At 37.8% G+C, this 17,872-nt stretch overlaps 1 protein-coding gene and 2 long non-coding RNA genes across 3 annotated transcripts in view; 2 read left to right on the top strand and 1 right to left on the bottom strand.

Moving 5' to 3' along the window:
* LOC127942859 (uncharacterized) overlaps nucleotides 1-17,872 on the top strand; it is a 226,010-nt gene that overhangs the window by 142,686 nt on the left and 65,452 nt on the right. The gene's annotated exons all lie outside the window — the stretch shown is intronic.
* On the top strand, nucleotides 6,899-16,433 carry LOC127942909 (uncharacterized). Its single transcript, XR_008149479.1, has 3 exons — nucleotides 6,899-7,703; nucleotides 13,201-13,326; nucleotides 15,039-16,433. It is a non-coding gene; the product is annotated as an uncharacterized LOC127942909 (long non-coding RNA).
* On the bottom strand, nucleotides 11,112-13,028 carry LOC127942914 (uncharacterized). The gene is made up of 2 exons (XR_008149484.1): nucleotides 12,974-13,028; nucleotides 11,112-12,111 (listed from the first exon to the last, which is right to left on the bottom strand). It is a non-coding gene; the product is annotated as an uncharacterized LOC127942914 (long non-coding RNA).

The following is a 17,872-nucleotide window of genomic DNA, read 5'->3' as shown; positions in this document are numbered from 1 at the left end:
CCAGTGAGAGACAGTAGATTTTGAGATCACAGTGCCGATCCTGTTTAAACGATTGTTCTTTAAAAATCTGCCAGATGGCACCGTCTATTATTTAAATGAAAAACAATTGTCCGTTCAACATATAATAAATGCTATCAAACTTCCTTATATTTAAATTGGATAGAGGAGCTTATCGTGGGAGCTGCCACGATCCTGATCAAGAACACTAGATGGCGCTCGAGTGCTGTATGTGTGCTGCTTTCATTCGCTGTTCACACCAAATAGAGTGAATAGAGCGTCAAATTTGTCTCTACCGCGTCTAGTTTGCCGCTTGAAGATTTTGAGATCATTCGCGCGTGAAATTTGCTGCATTTGCACGTGAAATTAACTTCACAACAGACGTGAATTCACGTCATGGCGGGGCTTCTGCCAGCTGAGTTCACGCAGCATTTTCAACCGCCATTTTTATCCGGTTAATTTTCTAAAAATTACTGTTATCGTGTCATGAAATGTACTTTTAAAAGTATTTCAGGTGAGAATGTAGTTGTTTTAAACTCAAATATGCGGTTTATTTATAAAGACTATTTAAAAAATGTGTTTCGCCGATCTCGGAGACGTGAGCACCACACGATCAGCGGGAGCTTCATCATCATGTATCCGCCGAGAGCAGCCTCACCTCGGCTAGACCTTCTGATTTTTGCCACTGGCTCTGATTTTTGCACTGGCTCTGATGTTAGTGGTTCAAGATAAAATATAATTAGTTTGGGATAAGAAGAAACGTTTCTTATCTTTGGCCTTTATTCAGTTAATCTATTAATATGTTTTATATATATAGGTCCTTTTTATTCCTGTCTCTATAGAAATATGAACTTTTGTCATATAGCTCCGGTTGACTGCTCACTGACAACATCAGTCGTTCCTGCATGTTGAATGAGTGACTACTAGCAGGAGCCTGATTGGTTAACACGCCGCGAATCAACGCAAATTTCAAATTTCAATGTTAAAATTGTTCAACTCGGGCAACAGATATGAATTAGCGTCAAACGCAAAATGCGCAAAAAGCACCATTCGCGCTTAACGCGCCTATCACGCCAGACGCTCAATTCGTGCCATTCGCGCAAACGAGGCAAATTCGTGTCTTCCGCACCGCGCTAAACACCTCATTCACGCCGCGAGACCTCCAGACACGTGTAAACGCGCCTTTGCATTGACTTAACATTGAAATCATTCACGCCAGATGCTCTATTCGTGTTTGGTGTGAACACAGCATTACAGTGCATTCAGGCTATCAATTTTTTACCAATCATATGTTCCTGGGGAATCGAACCCCCTACCTTGATAGCACAAAGCTCTACCAATTGAGCTACAGGAACACTACTGTTTACTTTAGCAAATTGACACAACCACACAAAAAGTGTTCTTTTTTTCCTTAACTCAACCATTAGTTGCTTGGTTTGTTGAATGGTTTCTCTAATAAATCTATTTATATCATGGTTTGTCTGAATATTTGATTCTGATTGGCTAAAAGGTGTGCATTAAAATAATTTGATTCACAGGTAGTTCCAGTCAGTTTAATTACAATTAAAGTTTAATATACTGCTGCAATGACATACATGCAAACAAAACACTTGCACACGGAGATCGGAGTTTAAAGTAATGTGAACTGAGACATTTTGAACTGAATTTTTTTTTTAACATTTTTTACAACCTCAGTCGCATTGCTTCACTGCCACTCATAAATCCTCTCCTGTGTTCTCATGGAGTAGTAAAGTGTCCATTGTAAGCATACTTCAGAATCTCAGCAGAAGTACTTTGATTTTGGATGCTACTCTGCTCACATACTAATTAATGATTAATGTTTGAAATCATGAAGTGTAAAATAAATTATAAAAATATTTTATTTGACTAAGTAATTACAGTAATTTCAGTCTTTATATAGTAATAATTGAATTTTAAAAAATAAGCAAAATAATAATGTTATTATTTAGATGTTGTTATTTGTTCAAATTTACAGGGTTTCCAAAAACACCATCACAGCTAAAATATAATGTGTACGAATAACCTGTTTTGTTTTGTTGTTTTTGTGTAAACAGATATTGCAGATCTGGAGAAAAATGCAGCACTGCTAATCTTACCATCTTTATTCAGAGAAAACATTAAGTTTCTCTTCTGTCTGGACAATGTAGGTTTTGATATGTCATGTCTTAGTGTTCGTGAACTGACTCAAATGATTCGCGAACCCGCTTTGAACTCCCGAACTGACTCAAATGAATCGCTAACCCGCTTTGAACTCCCAAACTGACTCAAATGATTCGCGATCCCGCTCCGAACTCCCGAACTCATACAAATGATTCGCGAACCCGCTTTGAACTCCCGAAATGACTCAAATGATTCGCGATCCCGCTACGAGCTCCCGAACTTACTCAAATGATTCGCGAACCCGCTCCGAGCTCCCGAACTGATTCAAATGAATCGAGATCCCCAAACTGACTCAAATGATTCGCCTACCCGCTCCGAACTCCCAAACTGATTCAAATGATTCGCGATCCCCAAACTGACTCAAATGATTTGCTTTGAACTCCCGAACTGACTCAAATGATTCGAGAACCCGCTTCGAACTCCTGAACTGATTCAAATGATTCGAGTCATTCTACGAAACGGGTGCTGTTTGGGTCTGCAAAATTTGATGAGATGCATAAGGCACAAACATGTCCCAAAATGTGTTTACAAAGCTTACATGTATTCATTCAAGTGTTCTTCTTAACATGATATATGATATAAATATATATATATATATATTTTTAAAGAATAACATACTATTTTAATCATTTAGTTTTAGTTCATAGCCAAGTTCACATGTCCGTGTTGAACAACATTTTTCATCTAAAATATCACCAAATAAGCTATGTATTTATTTTATTTTTTTCATTTATTATTTTCAGGATTTTGTGCGTGTCCCTTTTCACATAAGATATATTTCATTCAAAATAAAGCTTATTTTTTGTAAATATTTTGTTATTTGTTTGCGTCCCTCAGTTTCACTTACCACCCCATCACACTAACTTGTTCTATCTATAAATAATGTACTGTTGCTTTAAATGACATCAGAGAGTGGAAGTGACATCATTGTAGCCTTCTTTGCCGCCAAGAACAAAAGCAGGAAAGTACTGACATTCCTCTGCATTCTTTATTTGTTGATATTTCATATTAGGCAGGTTCCGTCAAGCTTAAACCAACCACCCCGTCATGCAAAATAGAAAGGGAGAACTGGTTTTTATTTTTTATTTTACATTATTAATGCAAAAATATCTAGAGAGTGAGCGTCAGAGATGGAGACGGGATGTAGAGCAAGGGAAAAAAAAGAAGATTAGTTATCTAAGTGAGCGAGGGAAGCGTCAGCTGCGTAAAAAGTGGAGGAAGCAGAACAAGAAGAGAAAAGAGAAAGCAGAGGCTAGGAAGCACAGTCTGGACACCTTTCCTTTAAATCCAGATCCTGCCCAACAGTCAAAGCAGCAGTTAACATCATCAAGGTCAGGGTTGTGTGCAGTTAGGATTATATGTAGAGAATAAGAAGCAGGCCTATCATTGAGTAATTGTTTTAAATATGGTGTGCATGACTTAAACCCCTAAGTTACCAGTAGATTTTTATTTTGTTTCAGGCGACATAAAGAAGGAAAGCGAATTTCCAGGAAGAACAGGGATACACTACGCAAAGAAATTGAAAAACTAAAGAAATCGCTATAAAGGAAAGAAAACGTGCTGACATACTGAAAAAGATATAAGCGCTTAAATAAGAATGACTCCCCTCGTTCAAAAATAAATGAACTAACTAAGACGGGCAGAGTAAGCTCCAAAATCAGAAAATCAAAGAAGTGTCGCAGTGTTCAGACTGGAGACCTCTGTTCCACCAACAGAAATCCCACAAACAGGTTCACTGCTGCTTTTCAAGTCCAAAGTCAAAACCTTCTTCACTCGAGATGACAACAGTCGGATAACGACTGGACGAAAACAAACAATTACCAAGAAAAAGGTGAAGAAGCAGAAAAGGTTTCTGGCTGACACAATGAAAAATCTTCACAAAAAATGTCTTACTGAAAACACAAACAACATATCATACTCCCTTTTCTGTCAGCTTCGCCCATTTTGGGTTGTACATCCCACTCTCTCTGACAGGAACACGTGTCTGTGCAAGATCCATGAAAATCTCAGATTTGTCATTGAGAAGTTGCATAATTTGAGGCTCACAGACACTTCAGATCTCGAGAGTTTGACTAAAATGATAACATGTGACACCTAAAGGAAAATGTGCATGTATGATGAGTGCGAGGAATGCAAAGACAAGACTGTACAGCTCTCCAGATTTGATGGCACAGCAAAGGTTGCATTCACTCAATGGGCCACAGCAGAGAAAGCAAGGGAAGATGCGAGGGAGGGTCCAAGCACTGTAAAGATCACAGTGAAGAAAACAATGGAGGACACACAAGACAATCTTGTGGACTATTTCACACTCTTCTCCATAAATTCAAAAGACACACATTCAACATAAATCAACAGTACTCCTACTGCAGAGAGTTGAAGAAGAACCTTTCAAAAGAAGAGGCAGTGATCCACATTGACTTCTCTGAAAACTACACATGCAAACACAGCTCAGAGATCCAAGCTGTCCACTTTGGCTCCTCGCACCAACAACTGGTGTTTTCTACATAGGTGGTGAAAAAGAGCCCATCTGTTTTAGCACAGTGTCACCCTCCAAACACAAAAGCCCCCCAGCTATATGGGAACATATGAATCCGGTGCTGAATTATCTACAAGCCACATACCCAGATGTATCTGTCCTACACTTTCTGAGTGATGGACCTTGTACCCAATACAGACAGAAAGGGAATTTCTTCCTTTTCAGCACAAAGCTCGCAAGACGAGGACTGAAAGGTGGAACATGGAACTTTTTTGAGGCAAGCCATGGCAAGGGGGATCCTGACAGTGTTGGGGGAACCTTGAAAAGAACAGCGGACAAGCTTGTGACCAACAGCCGTGACATACCCGATGCCCATGAGCTATATAAATTACTCACTGAAACCTCTACAACTGTTAAGTTGTTTTATGTAGCATCTGAAGCAGTGGAGCAGGCAATGGAAAAGATTCCAGGCCAGATTCCACCAGTGCCATCAGACAATGAAAACCCACCAAGTGGTCACATTTGCTCCAGGAGAAATCCTTTACCGGGAAGTTAGTTGCATGTGCTCCACGCAAAACCAGCTAAGATGTCAGTGCTTCACCACACAGCATTTCTCTTTTAACAAAACGGTCCAAAAGGTGCAAACAGAAGCAATTGCTTGAGATAGTGAAGTTCTCATTGGGAAGTGGTGTGTGCTTAAATATGATAATGACCTTTATCCTGGGATCATCATGGAAACAGACGATACACATGCCCTTGTAAAGTGTATGCACCGTGTTGGTGCCAATAGCTTCTTCTGGCCTCCAAGAGATGACTTCCTCTGGTATCTCTGGTATAAAATTTGGAAAACTGCAACATGGAAATGGCACCCGTTTCGTAGAATGACTCGTTCGCGATCCCCAAAATGACTCAAATGATTCGCGAAACCGCTTTGAACTCCCGAAATGACTCAAATGATTCGCGAACCCGCTTTGAACTCACGAACTGACTCAAATGATTCGCGATCCCGCTCCTAACTCCCGAACTGATTCAAATGATTCGCGAACCCGCTTTGAACTCCCGAAATGACTCAAATGATTCGCGAAACCACTTTGAACTCCCGAACTGACTCAAATGATTCGCTATCCCGCTCCGAACTTCCGAACTGATTCAAATGATTCGCGAACCCGCTTTGAACTCCCGAAATGACTCAAATGATTCGCGATCCCCAAACTGACTCAAATGATTCTGGAAAAATGAGCGCGCGTCGCTTGCATTATTAGCGCGCATACGGAGTGCCTACATTTGAAATAACAAACTTGAGAGCGCAAAAGACACGATATGTGAACGGCCCCTTACTTATAGCCTTGTTTGCTGCTCTATAATTAAATTCTTTGTCATTTATGTGAAATTATGTACCACAACTTAACAGTTTTGCTTTTTGGATTAAACTTTTTTATCTGTTGAACACCAAACATAAACAAAAAGAAGTAATAAAATTGATTTTAATTAGTTTTACGAAGTAAACAATTTGTTTGCATTTGCGCTAGCATATTCACGCAGCGCTGTCTCGCGAGAGCAGATCGCTAACGCATGTGACCAACTGGGCGGCAACGTCAGCAGAACGCAAAGAATTATGGGTATGTTTGGCCAGTTAAGAGGCTTGTTCGACTTCATGCAGTTTTGCGCAAACCGATCGTCGGCTGACTTGAAGCAGTGCATGCCGGTTAGAAATTTTGTCCGACTTGATACAGCGCTGACGCCACGTGACTGTGACGTGTGCCGTCAAAGTACCACGAGAGCGATTCGAGAGTAGCCGGAGAACTCAGCCAGCGCAGCTTCTGAAGAGCGGCTGCACAGGTTCTGATGACGACACAACTGATCCACGATTGGCTGGATTCACTGATGACACCGATGACGTGCGTTTCAAGTTTATTGCGAGTCGGCTTCAGTTTCAGAAATTCTCATATGGACTTTAAAAACAGTTCAATACGTTTTTATGTCGTCTTCATCTTATAAATCATATTTATTAAATATTGTTTTACTGTATTTACTTTATTGTTAATATAAAGTTTGTGTATGTTTATTTTGCATGACTTTCTTTTTTATACAGACCTTTTACAGTATTCAGCAGCATAACCTATTCAAATGAGCATTTTTAAGAACTAAAATGTTAATCTAAAAAGCATACAATCTAATGTGGTCATAAATGCTCCTATACAAATGATACATAATACATTATGTTCCTCCATTTGTTTGGTTTCTTCATATTCTCTAGTTTATTTAGCTGTGTTTATACTTCACCTGCATGTGGTTAGCAAACTGCTAACAACTTGCTGTAACTTCAACTTGACAACACTGTTCACTTTCAAATAGTTGGTCTAAATCACAATATAAATCCAACAGAATTGTGCTTTTCTGTATATGAAAATCAGTGGTGTTATGTTTAAAATGTTAAAAAGCTCAGCAGGAGGGCACTGTAAATCTTGTTGCTGAAACCTTCTTGAAAAACACATACCCACCAGGGAATTTTTTTATAGGTTACTTTTATCATTTTGTATAAGCAGAAACACCCATGTCATACTGATAAAGTATATATCCAATATGGTATCTTGTTTTGGAAGGCACCCTTCCAAAACACCACTTTTTTTTTTTTTTTTTTCTTTCAAAACACCACTTATACACACATTTAAACGCGATCAAGTAAGCAATCGCCACGTGATCTGCCATGACTGACGTAATTGCAGCAAACTACGGGAGCCACAACGTGTCCGGCTTCATATCTCCGCTTGCAGCTCCTCCCCACCTGCACGCGGCTACTCTCGCCGATCGGTTGCATCCAGCCGCAGCCGATGTCGAACACACCTAACATGTTCTGGCATAGGAGGCTAGTGTTCTGGCATGAAAATAATGAAAAATTAGCGTGAAAAAAAGAATATAATCCTACAAAATGCAGCGGGATAAAGAAAACATTGTGGGACCAACTAAATTCTAATGCAAAGAGGAGATATGACGAGAAAATAAAGAGAATCAAAGGACTCGATCCTTACGAGCAGAGCGACTGGTCAAGGTAACACCCTCCAGCCCAAAAGAAGGGCATGTGAAAAGGCTGTGTTGTGGTGCTTTTGCAGACAGCCTAAATAGCTTGATGACATGTTTGCTTGCGATAATCAGAACCAAACAGTGGTTCCATTTAGACTGTGTGAGACTCAGCAGCGCTCCAGCCAGAGAAGAGTCATGTGTCTGTGATTTATCACCCACAACCTACCTCATACATTTTCAGTTTCTCATCATTTCTATGGTCTTTTTATAAATGTATTTACATGTTAATGTATTAATCTAAATGTATTTACAATGTTAAATATGTAAAGAAACTGAAATTAAGTTGGTTGTTAATACTATTTAATGTATGTAATTGTGTTTCCAACCAAAGAACACTGATTTTGCACAATTCTTCCTTAAATCAGATAAAGGAGGCAGAATTTCATTCAATCTTTGTGTATTTTATTTACAGACATGGCTAAAAAAACCATCTTAATCTAGAGACTGCTCTTCAAGTTAAATAAAATAAATGCATTTAGCAGACGCGAAATAAGATTAATGTCTGAAGATTCCAAACAAGGCTCTCAGAGACGTCTGTTAAAGCAAACACTCTAAAAACATACATCTGCAGACGAGAAGTAGACGTCTCCATGATGAAGGTGTGCTATCAGGGCTGTTTTGTCCTTGCAATTTTGCAATGGCAAAATGCTATTTCCAAAAAAAAAAAAAAAACACGTCTTGCATATAAGATTTCAAATTAAAAACTATGGATACCATGGGAAATGATTTTTGTTTTTTGAATGCTAATTTACTTTTTAAAGAAGTGGTGTACTATATATCCTCTATATGTAGAAATAGTAATTTTGGCAAGAGTAATTAGCTCCACCTACTGAAGGAGGGGGAAACATTGTTTGTTTATTATTTTTTGTGTGTGTGAGAACATGATTCTTCCGTCTAGTGGTCAAATGATGTTATAGTTTAGTTTCTGAGGGAGTTTACAGTACATCTGCTTTCAGCACATGAATCAGTGGAAAGACACTGAGGTAACAATATGTACCATAGCTTACAATTAAGTCCCAGCAAGTTTTTCAAGCAGCTGTTTTAATTCCAGTGCCAAAAAAGCCAAACATTAACTGTTTAGATGATTACAGACCAGTGGCCTTAACTTCAGCTGTTATGAAAATCTTTAAGTGATTACTTATTGTCATCTTTTTATTCGGCCATCATCAGCATCATCAACAGGTCAGCTGATGATACTGTGCCTCTTTGTCTTCATTCAGTTTTGCAACACTTTGAAGCCTCCGCATGAGGCCCTTTAGATTTGATTAATAATCTACATTTAATACAATCATTACAGTAAAACATTTTGTCAAGTTAAGTCAATTGGGGGTTCAACACTCCCTTGCACTTTGGATCTTCTGTAGAATAGATCACAATTAGTTAAAATTAACAATACATTCTCGTAATTTAACTACCTATTTTTCTCATAATTTAATGAATTTGTTCTCGAAATATAACAACTTTATTCTCAATTGCACTGTCCATTGAGATTAAATTAACATGACACGACTGGGTTTATTCTCACCATTTAATTTGGATTTATTTATTTTTTTTGTCATTTAACAAGTTTTTTTTTTTCCTTGAAACACGACTATTTTCTCATAACTGAATGAGTTTATTCTCAACATTTTATTTTTTAAAAAAAATTCTTAAAATTTAACGAGTTTAATCTCGAAATATAATGACTTTAATCTTGATATGTTTTTATTTTATTTATTTTTTATTATTGCTTGGTCCTAATCTTTTTGCATACTGTACTGCATTAACTGATTGCAAAAAAAAATTAATAAATAATAATAATTAAATGTAATAACACCTGCAGGTTGCAGTATTTAAACTGTGCTCATTCATAAATTTGATTGCAGAATATATAAGACGTTAAGAATGTTATTTATCAGCCTACTCTTGGTCAAACATACAGTATAAGTAAAAAAAAATTAAGTTTCAGAAACATAAATTGGAAACAACGTTGGACAGTTGTCTAAAAGTTTCCTCCCTGTTGAAAAAAAAACAGCATATGCTGGTAAGGTATGTTTTGAATAGTGCTGATTTTGTCAGATATTTTCAATATTAGTCTTAATCCCATGTTTGTTTTTTATCATATTTAGTCAACCTTATCCTATTTAGTTTTAATCGACTAAAAGTCTCAACATTTTAGTTTTATTTTAGTCAATGAAGATAAACATTGACATTTTAGAAATAAGATTACTATTAATTAGTAGCAGTATTAATTTTGTCAACCATTTGTAATTGAGTCTTAGTCGAATATACATTTTAGTTATCATATTTAGCCAACCTTGTCCTGTTTTTGTTTAGTCAAGGTTAAGTCAACAAAATGTATTTTAGCATTTTAACCAAGAGCATTTTAGTCAGATTTTAGTCAATAAAATCATTTTTAGACCTGGATACTTTAAAAACACCAAACAGTACAAAAGAGTATTTAAACTTTCTGTCAACAATAAGCATTTTGTTGATTTTTATAAAGTTTCCAATGTGGGAGATCCATGGTATGTCATTGATTTTCTGCTCCTTTATAGCTCCTCAATTGTTTAAAAGTAGAGCGATTCTTGTAAAGGAAACTCTACTGTGTGAACACTAGAGAGCGTCAGTCTAACAGTTTAAGAACATGGTGTTTTTTTATTAAAATTTTCTAGCATTTTTTTTTGTTGCAATAACAACAGGGGAATACAAAGTTATAAACCAACAGAAATCAATCAAAAAATGAAAGCCGAGCTTTTTCATCTTATATAAGAAAAAGAAAATTAATATCCTATAAACAACTAGTACATTCATTTTCAGCAGCAAAGATGTCTTAACAGCTTTACGACTCTTCTGTATTGAGATTAAAATATCATATAAGAGCTTTAAATCAGAGGGAAACAGCTTAGTACAACTGACATGTTTTTTGCTTTGTGCAGTATTAGTATTTAGTATTTAGCAAATTAGTTAATAATTTTGATTACAATATCCATCTCCAGTAAACCAGTATCAGTTTATAAACAAGACCATTGCATCAGTTATCGTAACAAACAATAAATAAACAGTAAAGTTTGGGTCTAAAGTAATTTTGTAAAACTGAAATATAAGTGCAAAATAGCCTGTCACTCCTCTTTACAAAAAAACAAACAAAAACAAAACAAGCAAACAAACAAAAATTGTTTAATACTCTTCTTTAAACTTATTGATAAAAATTAAAACATTGCTAATTTGGCTGAATTATTTTAAAATGAATGTCTTTTACTTTATTAAGAAGTATATCTGGCCACAGTTTATGAATAAAATAAAGGGATACTTATGTTTCCACTTCATGATAGCATTAGAAAGAAAGAAAAAACTTTTTTCTTCTTCTGTGGATCTTTCTAATAATGAAAAAAAGTTTTATTGTTTATCTCTGAAGGAAAGCCAATCCATGAAAAGTGCAACTGTTGAATATGTTTCTACAATACTAATTATTATTATTTATTTTTTTTATTGCTTATAGCAATCAATTCAATCGATTTCAAATTGTAGTAAATCGTGCATTGCAAGTGCATTAAAATGATTCACCTCGTTTGTCCTCGACGTGAACTGACAAACATGACACATTCTTGATATCTATGTGTGACATCAAGAATAGTGGAAACTTCTCAGAAATGTCTTCTAAGTGTTGCTGGAGCTGGAAGTAACTTCTGCTGAAACTAACACTGCATTAGTATGCAAGTCAACCATCGATAGAAATCAGCGATAGACAGATGCATACGATGCTGATCTTATATTTCACAACCTATATTTTGCTATTTGTACATTTTGTCAAATATTATCATTCATAAGTTATGTACTTTTTTTGCAGTAAAACAGTTTTTCATAAAGAGTAATGCAAATTGTGGAGATCCTTTACATGCTATTCACTGAAACACACGCTGTTCGCACCTCAAGACATGCAAACACTAGCATACACTAACCACAGACGTCCAGTACAGACACATCTTCATGCACATGTCTGCCAAAACAAAGAAATGCACATTTCTTTCGAGGTATATGCCTTATGTTTGCTTATGTTTGATCTCTATTATAACTGAAACACATGTTAAGGATCACAATCAAATCAATCAAAAATCACTTGGAACATAAACTTGAATTGCACCACACAAACACAAAAAAAGAAAAGTAAAATAGATTAACAGATGACTCTGTTTACATAAAAAAAGGCTTACTGGCTTTTTGCAGAAAGCAGTGCTCTGAAACATCATGTAAACACATGTTTAACAGCTTTGTCATTATAGCCGTCTTTCTAGCATGCATGTCAACAGTCTACAATCACAACATCATCAGAGAGCAGTTTGAGCAGTGTTTCGTTTGATATGTGCGTACACCGTCTTATCCTCCTGTTTGACTTCCTGAAAGAGAACACAAAGACAGAAACAAATGCCCAGGAGAAACCGAAAGAGTTGATCACGGTTAATGCCCTGCTTGACTATACAGATTCAGTTTGAGATGTCTGATGTCAAGTCTAACTTTTCATATGGTATGGACATAACAGGGGTCCTTCACATCAGTGCTACCCATTCAGATAATTTTTTTAGTTTGTCTCAGTAGTTAGTAAGTTTTCCTTATACCAGACAGCAGCGACAGCTCCGTTAGACAGAAGCGTGTGTTTAATTTCACTTCTGTTTATTAATGGTTTGCATCATGAGGTATAAAGTTCATTTGACTCAGTATTTAACAAGCTACTTCTTTAATGGACTGCCCTGGTTTTGTTGTTGTTGTCGTTGTTTTACACATTTTCTTTTTTAACTCAACTCTTACTTGCTAAAATCATCTTGAGCAGACAGCCATTTTTTTCTCACACTGGTTTTGACTGTTAAATAATGCAGGTTTCGCCAAAACACACTGAACTTTAACATTCAACCGTTAGAAGTTTTCTACTGTCCCATTTGTGCATATAAATCGATTTTCACTGCATTTATGTCCATTTATGTTGTTTTATGTGGAGAGAGCAAGCAGTTGGCTAACCAACTTATGCTGCATGATCTTTTCACAAGACTATAGCTTCCTTTCTTTTTCGTTTTGCTCATTTGCTTTTTGCATTGATTTCTGCTGCATGCATGACGTTTGTTTTCCTAAAGTTCTCCAGAATCACACAGGGTTTCTTGTACAAATCTGAATATTATAGAATGAAAAAGAAAGTGTGGGCACTTATGCATGGGCCAAAAACATGTAATTTGCTAATAAATATAAAAGAGTTATAAATGATCTTACCGCTTTCTGCGTGTTTCTCTTGTAGAACTTTGGTTCAGCGTAAGTGATCTCTTCTGTATGAGTTTGAACAATAATAATAGAGGCATTAAAACAACAGAACCTCTTTATTTATTCATAATTTAATTATTTTATTATTTCAGGTTTGTTATTTAGGTATATCCCTAATTTCACAGATGTAGCATCGGTAACACTTGCCTTCTGGATGAGTTTCTCTACATTTCTTGTAGATGCAGAAGATCGCGACTGCAGATACGATCAACAGAGATCCAGCAGCCGCTGCAGAGATCAACACTATCAGAGAGACAGAGTCTGGAGGATAAGAAGGAGAGGATGAACAAAAGAGAGACGTCAGTGTGAGTGAATGAGACTGGACAGCGCAGCTAATGGCCGTTTTCTACCTGCTCCTAATTCTTTGTGAACATGCAATAGCAATAAAACCTGTTCTACACATAAAACTGAAATGCAGCATCAGAGCAGCCTTAAAGGAGTCCTATTATGAAGACATGAGAAGCAAGCACACAGCTCAAATATGTGTAGTCAACGTTTACATAGAACAAGAAGCTGTTCTGTTTGAATAGAAGTCAATGGAGGAGATACATCAGTATGCATAAATAATAAACTTGAGATTGGATACAGTTCATCATGTATCTGTGTTTGCGTGATAAATTCATTTGGAGTATTATAAAGCGTAACAGCATGACAGGGTCACATTGTTTGACACTTCTTACGGACATTTTTACTTGTCTGTAGGCTTTAGTGAAATGGACTCATATTTAAAATGGAATTACAGTGGCATAGAGAAATGCCAAATGCCAAAGTAAAAAAAAAAAAATGTTTTATTTTGCAGAATTAAGAATAATTCCCATAGTAAAGAGCTTTTGGTAGAATATAATAGAGATGTAGTTCTCACCATAGACAGTAACATTGAATCTGTATTTAGTCTGTGAGCTGCTGTTACTGACGGACACTTCATAAAGTCCAGAGTCTGTGTTTGTGATGTTAGTGATGGTCAGAGATCCAGTCTGATTGTCCAGCTTCAGTCTGTCTCTGAATCTCCCATCAGCACCATCGTGTGTGTAAAAGACTCCATCGTCTCGATTAATTTTAGCTATGAGAGACCGGTTATGTCCAAACTTCCACAGTATATCATCATCTTTCTGTATTTCAGAGAGACTAGGGTTTAGAGTGACAGAATCTCCTTCAGTCACTGACACAGGCTTCACTGAATCTGTATCACCAAACACACCTGCAGAACACACACAAACACCTTCGTAGTGACACACCATGAAGACGAAACTGAAGTTGATTTAATGAAGCTTTAAGTTTCCAATTTTCTTATGTACTGATGGTAGAACTGAAGTTCATTAGAGCTCTATCTTAATGGAAAATATAAACAGCTTGTACCTTCAAATGAGAATATCTGACTGAGATAGCGGTTATGTTTGGTATTAAAGCAAATTCGTGATTTAACGGGACATTTGGATAAATGGAAGACACTGGTGATTAAAATGCACTAAATCTGAATCCAGACTACATTGTATGTTGGATTACTAGCAAGAATACATTTCTGACTGCTGTAAATAGTGCACAGTTGCTCTGTACAAACATCAGCAATAACCCCAAAAATATACTAACTTACCAGCTAGACAGCAAACGCACAGCCAGGAAGAAACAAATGTTTTTGCTTTAAACATCTTCTAGCATCTCTAAGTCTGGAACAGTATCACTCAGGGTGCGCAGAAAGATGATCTGAGAGTGTCTTAGACGTAACATCAAGAAGAAGAAAAAACGGATCTACTTCTGCCTTTCTGTCTCGTCTGAGTGAGCATGTGTGTAATGTGTTGAAGTGTAGTCCAGTTTCACAACAGTTATTTCTTCAACTATTGTACACTAGTACACTATTGATAATATAAGATGTTTATCATATCTCTCATTAATCAAGCCAGTCTTTTCAGAATGAAAACATCCAAACTGCATTGGTTGGCCAAAGGGTATGCTGGGATTCCCCCAGTGTTTGTTAGAGATCAGACACACTCGATTGTCTGTCTCTCTTTATCTGTTTCAGGTTCAGGTCTGTCTGCGGCTGCTGTAGCAGAGATTGGTGGTGTTGATCTTCTGCTGGTGGCTGCAGTTGCAGTTTTAGTTGCTCTTGTGATTCACTATCGCCGCAAGGTCTTTGAACTAGAAAGACGTTCAGGTAAGTATCACCCGTACAGTTCATGTAATATGGGAAAAACTAAAAGCTTGGTTACCATTAAGACAATAACAGAAGAAGGGGAGAAACAGAAGTACTGAGAGCTGTGTCTCTGTAGAAAATGCAAATTTAACACAGTTTCTGCAGATGATAGAGTTTGATCTCTTTAATATGTCTGGGTTTGTAGGAGTATGATGTACCTGCTTCATAATGGTGTTATTGAAGATAGTCAATATTAAACAGCTTTACAAATCAGTAAACATTTTTCATCTCTAAACAACATTACAAAAAAAGAAAACAGTGAGTATTGAAGACAGCACTGACCTTGTGCTTTTTTAAAATCAAAGAGCAAACCGTGTCATTCTGAACATACTTTGAAAAGGAAAAGTCATGTATTACCCGAAGCTAACCTAAAAAAAACTTAGACGTCCCAATGACCAGGTGATGACGCTGACCCCAGACAGCATGAGGAGATCCCTCAGCAGGATCAACGCACGCAAAGCTCTGGGTGTGTACTGAGAGACTGTGCATCACAGACATTTTCAACATCTCACTAAGTCAGGCTGTTGTCCAAACAACTCCAACCTCTTCATTAAGTTTGCAGATGACAAACGGGTCTCATTAGCTACAGAGATGAGACAAACTACAGGAGCGAGGTGAGCTACCTGGCCAGGTGGTGCAGTGAAAACTATCTCTCTCTGAACGTGGAGAAGATGAAGAAGATTGTTGTTGACTTCAGGAGAGTGCAGCTGATACTCCTGCTCCACTGACCATCAACAGTGTGACTGTGGAGAGAGTGAGCAGGACCAAGTTCCTTTGTGTGCACATCACAGAGGATCTCTCCTGGACTGAAAACACCGCAGCACTGGCCAAAAAATCACAGCAGCATCTCTACTTCCTCCGCAAACTGAGTAGAGCCAGAGCCCCGGCCCCCATCATGTACACCTTCTACAGAGGCACCATCAAGAGCATCCTGTCGAGCTGCATCACTGTGTGGTATGCCGCCTGCTAGGACTGCACAATGTGTCGTTTAAGCATCGATATCGCAATGTACAAATCCACGATAGTCACATCGCAGGATGTGCGATGTAGGCTCTTGTAGTTTATCTGTTATTCATTAACTGTACGGGCCAGCTGCTCCCGGCCCTTGACAAATGTGATTCGCGGATTAATTGCACAGCTTAACCATCAGCGAGTGAAATTTTATCATTGACAGGACTGAAAACCACATGTAAGTTTAACAGGGCAGAGAGAGAGAGAGTGCGAGAGAGACAGAGACAGAGAGAGCGCGCGAGAGAGACAGAGAGATAGAGTGCGCGCGAGAGAGACAGAGAGATAGAGTGCGCGCGTGAGAGAGAGAGAGAGAGAGAGAGAGAGAGAGCGAGCGAGCGAGCATGCGCGCGCGAGAGAGAGACAGAGAGAGAGCGAGCCGTCTTCAAACAACACGAGCGCAGTCTTGCTCTCTCTCCCTCGCGCATATTAATCAATTGACACAATGGTGTCTATGTTTAAATCATTTAAAATGAGAATGTAAGTGTACTCACCCGATTTTTGTTTGTAAGAAAAAATATCGCAATATATATCGCAGAAAAATAAAATATCGCAATGTCATTTTTTTCTCTACATCGTGCAGCCCTACCGCCTGCAACGCGTCCTGCCGAAAGACCCTTCAATGCATAGTGAGAGCAGCTGAGAAGATTGTTGGGGTCTCCCTCCCTTACCTCCAGGACATTTATGGAACCCCTCTCACTCGCAAAGCCCTCTGCATCGCAGGTGATCCCACTCACCCATCACACAGCTTCACCAACCTCACCATGGTGTTGTGTCCTCACCAATAATGAGTCCTTCTAAAATCCATACAAATGCACTGTCTTAAACTGTTAGCATCAATCCAAACATAGGTCATACAAACATGTACCATCTCTGCAAAAAACATCAGCAATGTTCACTCAAAAGTAAAAAATAAAATCCTTTAGACTGGGTTTGAAATGACACATTTCCCAACCAGGACACATCACAATGAACTCTCTTCCACTTGGCTTTAGGAAAAGAAAACTGACCACAAAATTCCTATTAACAGGATCAAGTCTGGCCCAGCTCAGACAGACATTGCGGTGTGCCCAATGCTTTGGGCCTGCCTTACGCAAATCTACACCAGGCCTGTTTAGGTTGGTGTGGGCTGGCCACTGCTCTCTGTGCCTGCTCACTGTGCCCGCAAAATGCCAGCATGGGCCCCACATTATTTGTAGAGTCTAGACACATTTCTGGGACACAAAAATGAAATGAAATTGCTTTACATGTCAGTAAAATGGCTCTTTGTGTCTTAAGTGGGTTTTTACATGCCTGTGACAATGAAAGATTTATAACAAATGTACATCTGTTTTATTTCAGAGCTTCTTCAGCCCCGCTTACCAAGATAAAGTAAGATTGTAAGATGTGTGAGATATGGATTCATTCAGACATCATAACATTAACATCATTAATAAAATTATAAAGGAAGAGCTGATATATTCTCCTTGTCTTTTTCGATTTTCGACTGACTTTCTGGTTTTTCTGACTACAACTTAAAGAGATTGGTTCAGGGGTTCTTTGACGCTTGACGTAATGATGTCATTAGCGATGACGTAATGGTGTCATGTCTATCAATCATTCAAATATATAAAGTCAGTAATCATAACTTTAGTCAGTTAAAAACCTCATAATCA

Source organism: Carassius gibelio, chromosome A22, assembly GCF_023724105.1.
Source record: "Carassius gibelio isolate Cgi1373 ecotype wild population from Czech Republic chromosome A22, carGib1.2-hapl.c, whole genome shotgun sequence".
Classification (NCBI taxonomy): Eukaryota; Metazoa; Chordata; class Actinopteri; order Cypriniformes; family Cyprinidae; genus Carassius; species Carassius gibelio.
This window is presented reverse-complemented; position numbering and strand designations above follow the sequence as displayed.